At 42.6% G+C, this 7,539-nt stretch overlaps 1 protein-coding gene across 2 annotated transcripts in view; it reads right to left on the minus strand.

The window, feature by feature from the left end:
- COMP (cartilage oligomeric matrix protein) overlaps nucleotides 1-4,344 on the minus strand; it is a 31,316-nt gene extending 26,972 nt beyond the window's left edge. For both annotated transcript variants that reach the window (XM_054050388.1, XM_054050389.1), the window contains exon 1: nucleotides 4,234-4,344. The gene's annotated coding sequence lies outside the window, so the exon portion shown is untranslated. The remainder of the gene's footprint in view (nucleotides 1-4,233) is intronic.
- Nucleotides 4,345-7,539: the final 3,195 nt, after the last annotated feature.

Below are 7,539 nucleotides of genomic sequence, written 5' to 3' on the forward strand. Positions count from 1 at the left end.
CTTTGAACGCTTTCTGCACAAGCCATTACATCCTTCGACACTTCTTCCAGGAAAGCACACACAATTCCAGGAACCCCACGCCTCAGGTGAATAAATAGCGATGACAAAAGCAACTTTCTACTGGCAAGGCAGGAGGCAATGCTGGAACTTTGAGTCTCTATACACAAATGTGGTAAAGGGTACCACAAAGGCCAATATTTCCCAAGGAAATCAAATATCAATGCATGGTTTGGAGAGAAGACCTTCTGGAAAGAGCAAGAAACACGTCTAACCCTGTACACTCAGCAAAATCTGATCTCACAGCCTGAGATCATTTGCTGGCTTCAAGTCACATCTGGGAATTACTCCTAACACAGCGGGAGGAGAAGCTGTGTCTAGAGAGGTCCAAGTTCCACTTCTAAATATCCCTATAAAACAGGAGCTTCAGCCATTTGGTGCTGCAGGTGTCCCCTCTCCTCCCCTTCTTTTTTTTGTTGTTAGATGAGGTTTGTGGTGGCCTCTAGCGGAACATAGAACAATTAGGATAGCAATGGAATCGGAAGCAGGGAACATACAGCCACCTACAATGCTGACCAGGCCTTCAGCTGTTCACAGCTGAACTCAGTTTAAAACGAGCCGCATTTGCTACGAAGGCTGATCTCTGTGCTCCAGCCCAAGTGATCCACCCATTCAGATCACTTGCAGCACCATAACGGGTCATCCTATACAGAAAAAAATTGTAATAACACAGTTTTAAATTATATTGCTGATGTTTCCTGATGTCCATCAAGCCCACAAGAATAACAGCTTGTTTTGTTTCAGCCTTTCTGCTTCCTCCATAAAGGAGGGGGATGCAGGTTATAACTGGATTTGTTTTGACTCCCAAGAGAATGATCAGTCTTGGATTGCCACAATCATTCACGCTGTTCTAGTGCTCCAGCTTGCTGGACTTGGCTTCGAACTTCAAGACATAGAGACTGATGGTGAGTGACCACACTATTTGACCAGAGTTATAATATTCCCACCCCTCCATTCCCTAGTAAATCCTCATACTCATAGAGAACATGGGGTTATTTACCCTGCCACTCCCCAGGATCATTCTAATTGGATTTCCCATCAAAGACACGCGTGCTTTGGACTGTCCACAGGCTCCTCACCAGACTGCAACTTCTCCTGCTGTCAAATCATAGAATCATGGAATGGTTTGGGTTGGAAGTGACCTTAAAGCCCATACAGTTCCAACCCCCTGCCAAGGACAAGGACACCTCCCACTGGATCCAGATGCTCAAAGTTCATCCAACCTGGCCTTGAACACCTCCACGGATGGGACATCCACATCTTCCCTGGGCAACCTGTGTCAGGGTCTCACCACCCTCATCGTGAAGAATTTCTTCCTAATATCTAACGTAAATCTTCCCCCTTTTGATTTCAAGCCATTCCCACTCATCCTATCACTACAGGCACTTCTAAAAAGTCCCTCCCCAGCTTTCTTGTAGCCTCCTTCAGGCACTGGAAGCTGCTCTAAGGTCTCCTCAGAGCCTTCTCTTCTCCAGACTGAACAAGCCCAACTCTCTCAGCCTACAGAACTTCTTCTGCATCCTGGCTAGTGACTCTGTGTTGCTCTTGACCCAAAGGAGTTCATTGCCCAGTGTTTAACATTATTTTGTTGTTTAAATGACATCATTGCTGAAGCACTATTTAGAATTATTGCTCTCCAGACATTCTTCATATCCTTTCTGCAATCATCTCTTCCAGCACAGTCATATACTACTCTGATGCCAGGAAGGTGGTGTCATGTGTTAGTATCTTGTCTGAGATCGGAATACCACTGCCCGTAGCACCTTTGCTCTGTCTCCACACTGCAGCCGAAATAAAGGCAAGCGAGGAAGTCTCATCAACCAGCACGGGGAAAGAGAATCGCTCCACCTTAGTGGCCATGAAGCAGGCTATGAGACAGTACTGAGAAAGGGAAAACCAGGAACCCTTAGCAAAGGAAATACAGGAAACCCTCCTGTAACATCAATCTGATGCTGAGAAACCTCGACTTGAGCAAGAAAGAGCAAACCCACTGTATTTTAAGCCCCCTGCGTTTAGGAAGCAGGGGGTATAATCAACTGAAACAGTCACTCTCCAGAGTACTGTTAAAATCTGGAACCCAACTATCCTCTGGATCTTTTCATATGCTGTTTGATGGAATTCCACCAGTGGCCTGAGTACATTTCCAAGGAACTCATGACTTCTCGGAAGGCATTACAAAGCTACACTGCAACCATTCATGACCTGTGTTCATTACTGGCTTAGTTCCTCCTCAAATCCACAGCATTTTGCAAAGAAAACATTCTTTCCACTTCAAGCAAGCTTCTCCATCCAGAAGCCAGTCTGGTCCAGGCACTCAGACTCTTCCTGCCCCACGCTCACCCCGAGACCTTCAGAATACTGGGCTTCCATGATGGCAAACCAACTGTGACACCCGACTTGTTCTCCCTTTAATTCTAGATCTGCTATTTTTTTCAGGCAGAAGTAAAGGAAAAGCAACTGTTAATATCACCAGTCCTACCTGCAGCTGCTACTACAGTTCTTGCACTCATTGTTTTCTGAATCTTAATATTTGCAATGAAAAGATAACGCCCAGCTGGTGAATTCTGTGTTTCACATCAAAAGGAACTGAGATTAGAGAACCACAAAATGGTTTTGAGTTGGAAGGGACCTTAAAGCCCATCCAGTTCCAGCCCCTGCCATGAACAGGGACACCTTCCACTGGATCAGGTTGCTCAAAGCCCCACCCGACCTGGCCTGGAACACCTCATGACGTCCATGACAAAACCAGAGAGGATTATTATTGAGAGCTTTAGACCAGAAAATAAAACGGTTCATATTTCAGGACAAGGACCATCTTGGATGCAGGTGTTCAGTCCAACAGGACATGTAAGTCATGTAGCTGCATTATATGGCTGAACACACATTCCTACACGTGTGTTTAGATACCATCCCCCCAGCAAACCCCAAAGGGCAACACACCTCATCATTGGATTGCTCACATTATTTCATTTTTGAGGACAAGTGCCAAACGAGCAGACCTCTCTCACAGCAGGAGAGGATTTACTTTATATGTAGAGAATGCAAGTATGTTCTTCACTTAAACAAAAAGCAAAGAACAAGACAGGGTGGGACTCAAAATACTGGTTTTCAAGTGATTTGTTCCCTTAAGATCTGCTTTACAAAACCAGCCTGGTATTTAGCCCTGTGCTTGTTACCTTCCCCAAAAGTTAAAAACACGTCCACTGCTTTGAGAAGCAAGCAAGCTGTTACCGTGTTAAAAGTCATTGTTGCTAAAACTCAAAGTATTTATAAACTTAAATGAGACACCAGGGTTAACCTGAAAATTCACCACTCTCCAATTTTCCTCGGGAACAGTGGGAGGAACACCAGCCCACAAGATTCAAACACACATCAAACCCCTTTGTGAAGTACTGGATTTTACATTATACTGAAATAACCTCCCTGCTTCTCCATCTGCCCAGGATCTCTGCCAGAAATTAAAACAAAGAAACATGCGCACTCTTTGTAGTCAATCAAGAGCTTCAAAATTTGTTTTTAAGCTCAGATACAACATCATCTGTTCTGAAGAAATCCCATTTAAAGAAAAGTTGATGCTCCTTTAGAAACCGAATATTTTTAACAAGTCTGCTTCTTCCAGAACTCCTACCAGAGAGATTTAATAGGTAACAGATCCTCTCAAATACCTTCTTGAATACATCCATCAATTCCAGCATTTTCGTCTTGGATTTTATGCCTTTTTTTGTTAGCGATCTCTACCTTCTGTGCCCAGTTAAAGAGAAGTGGATTGATTCACGTCGGACTTCTGCAACCAAAACCCTGCAGAAAGCCAGGAGCTCTGCTCACAAACAGATTTTCCCCCTACATTAGTTCCTTGAATTCAGATCCTGTGCTAACGTGGCATTGTTTAGGATGAATACACACTTCAGCTTTTTTAGGGAGTGGAAGTTAGCAAGGATTTTAATACATCTTTGGAAAGAATGATTTAAAATTTTATCGTGAAATCAAATATTTTTAATTAGTATTTTAATATTAAGTTACTTTTTTTCACCATTTATTAGCTTTTTAGTACCCACTTAGCTTAGACAGAGAAAGAAAACTGGTTTATAGCAAAGAGCTTACAGCTAGTTTCATTTACTGGCTTTCATATATTACTGTTATCTTTTTATGTCACTCATCAACTTAACATCTAAGTACCTTCTCCATCTGAGATCGCTGAAGAAATGTCAAGATCTTTTCCTCCTTTTTCTTCCTTGTTTTTTTGTCCAGGACTTCTTTCAGGAATACTTCTTACAGTCACAACTGAACCTGTAGGTAAATCAGTTGAAACAGAAATATTACAAAATTTGCTGAAGGATGAAAGCATTGAGATCCCCCTGAGAGTAGTGGCCCTTTTCTGTGAATTTTCTACACCACGTTACTCGTGCTCCTGAAATCAAACCTGGGCTGTGTTTCCCGTTGCACTCAGATTCCCGGCACATTAGAGGAATCTTTACATTTACACAATAACGCTTTTCTGATATGCTTTTAGCTTGGGAAAACATTCTGTGCATTAAAGGGCTTTTTAGAAATGACCACTCAATCTCATACCACTTGACAGAGATCTTTTAATGCCATGTTAAAATACTTGGCACACCACTGCAAGCGTTAAGGCTGAAGTCCATAAAGTTATAATTAATAAGGAAAAGGTATTTTTTTCCCATCTTGCTCAGAACAGCCCTTTCTCCCAGTATTATTGTTTGGATCCCATGAAGCAGCCCAGCTTGTGGTGTCTCTCCCTCATCATGGCTGGAAGCAGAGCTGTAGGGACACGAGGGATTCACAAACTGCATGCTCTTAATCGCATACGCTGCATTACTTTCAATCTAACACATATTAGGACAGCGCTTTTTAATTCCCCAGGAGCCCAATAAACCCGTCAATATTTACTGAAGGGGATTTTATGGTCTTCTTGTTTCAGGAAGGCATTTATATGAGATCTGATCTTACAACATTTGCATCGTCAGCCATTAATTTGTGAAAATTAAATAGAAATAAACACAAATAGCTCCATAGCCTTCTCCTCCACATGCCTACTCAATGCTACAGTATTTGTTGGTCCAACAGCCAGAGATGGAACAAAACCACAGCCAGCCCTGCCGCTCCCTGTCCCGACACCGCTACAGACATTCCAATAGGAAAAAGCTGAGGAAAGATTCTGGGAAGTTCTGGGAAAAGATCCATTTCAGCTATTAAAGCTCATCATCACATGTTCTAAGGTCTATAAAGCTTTTTACAGATTATATGGGCTGAAGGAAGTGACAGAAATGTTACAATCCCAGAAGATCTTCCTAAACAAAAGGCAAATGCATGTTGCTATGACCCTGCATCAAGCTGTCCTGTTGGTTTTCTCCTAGCGCCGCATTCGCTTTCCTTCTGTGTCCCTCTCGTGGCAACTAAGCAGCACTGTAACATCCGCAATGGAATGGCTAATTTATAGCGTGCACAAATTTTTGCTTTGTTGCTGCATTTTTTGGTGCATTTTTTTTTAAATAAAGACATTTCTTCCATTGAAATGTTGTCAGCGTACAGGGAACAGCTTTTCTTTTTGCAATAAACACCAACAGGTATTTCTTGCTCTCCCGTTTGCTGGCACTCAGGGTAGTAAGCTAGGTAAAACTGCACAGAATTTTCATGTGAAGATTTGTTTCGGGGAAGAGGCAAGCAAAAGGAAAAGCAGAGAGAGACAGAAAACAAACAACTTTAAAACCAGTAAGAGTTACCGGAACATTAAACAAAAAAGAAGAAATTCTATTTAACTGCAGCTGTGAAGTGACAGAGCAGAGACGATGTTAAAGTGATTAAATATGCATAACAAACATATTAATGGATTGCTAGCCCCAGTGCTTATATAGACAGCACCATCAGGTATGTAAAGTGTGAGCGTTCCTTAAGCATTCTTTCCCAAGAGCATCTGATTTCTGCTTCACACCCATTTTCCCTCAACCTGAATTGTTTTATCCCAGGATAAAAATACACTTTTTTTTTTTGATCCAGCCCTGTCATTTGTAGAAGCAGTTTTGCAAAGACTCTTAACGCTCGGTGTGATTGGCTCAGAACCCCCCACGTCATCGTGACACTTCCTAGCTCTATCTCCATGGCTTGGAGTTTGCAGAGACCAATCAGTTCCTTCCTTTTCCTAACAGCTTGTTTGCAGCCCTCTCCTGTGCAGTCCTGAGTGGAGGATGTTATCAAATCCCGTGTCTTGGAATCAAAATGAGTTTCAAGGAAAGTCCTCTGGCACGCCAATTATTCTGAGTCAGCGCCGCCTTAATTCTACTAACACCTAAACTGCTGCATGCACCAGTTTTACACGTAGAATCATCAGGAATCTTTATTATCACCACTTCAAGACAATTGCCTTAAACATCGTAGCTCACTGAAGCAAGCAGCGAGCACCCTTTTTCAAACTAAATTCACTCACACTTGTTCTCGTGAAACAGCTTCTTCCGGCTAAGCATGTCCTGCGAATTCTACCTTCGAACCATGCACAGAAATGGTAAAGCAGCGGCACTTTCCGAGAACATGTTCCAGTTTACCATTTAAATTTCACATTGGATGCACAACAGTAAAGACCAATGAGTCAGAGCGCCATTTCTCTGCATTAGCACAGACTGGAAAGAGAAAACTTTAACAAAACATGGCTTATACAACAAATATCGTCTACGAGTTTTGTGCCGCAGCCTACACATGTGCCTCCAGGTGTTACCTTTAAAAGCACCAAAGCAGTTCACAGTTTCCAGCAAGCAGTGAACTACCACTAAGCAATAGTGTCATGAAATAGACGTCCCCTTTTCACAAGCTGTGCCTCTATATTGCTTTAAAGACTAATCACAGTCACACAGAAACCAGAAGACCAACAGCCACATACGCCAAAGTGTACTGCAGGCTTTCCATACCCAACTGCCCCTTGTTTTACTTTTGCCTTGAAGTGAGAGCAGAACACACTATGCGCTGGGGGCCTCCTCACACCCCTGTGGCCTCAGCACTGCAGGTATTCTGCCCCTAAACACGCTGACAGTCGCTGCTGCCTCCACATCAGGAGCCAAATTTTCTTTCTGACAGCACAGTCAGCAAAGGACCTGCAATTTTTAGCGTGTTTTCCAAACTCCCCTTTAAAAGCGTTCTTATTTTCTCTATGATGTAGGGGACAGGGAAAGGAATCCAGCAACACATCAAAACTTCGATCTGTTTCCAAAACCTTCGAGGATTCTGTAAGCCTGCCAAACGTCACAAGTATGTTCTGTTTATTAATAATTAAGTGCTCATACCAAGCAGCCTACGTGCTTTTATAAATTCATTCTTCAGTTCCACTTTCATCCTCAGGTAGGATTTGATGTTTTCTCACAGCAGTGCTTTTCTCTGAACTGTAAAACAGATAATTTCCAGTTTGTTTTAAGAAAGTACCAGTTTAATTCAGCCATGGATGCTTTCCAACACAACTTTCAGTGGGTTTTAATTCAT

This window comes from Cuculus canorus, chromosome 27 (genome assembly GCF_017976375.1).
Source record: "Cuculus canorus isolate bCucCan1 chromosome 27, bCucCan1.pri, whole genome shotgun sequence".
Classification (NCBI taxonomy): Eukaryota; Metazoa; Chordata; class Aves; order Cuculiformes; family Cuculidae; genus Cuculus; species Cuculus canorus.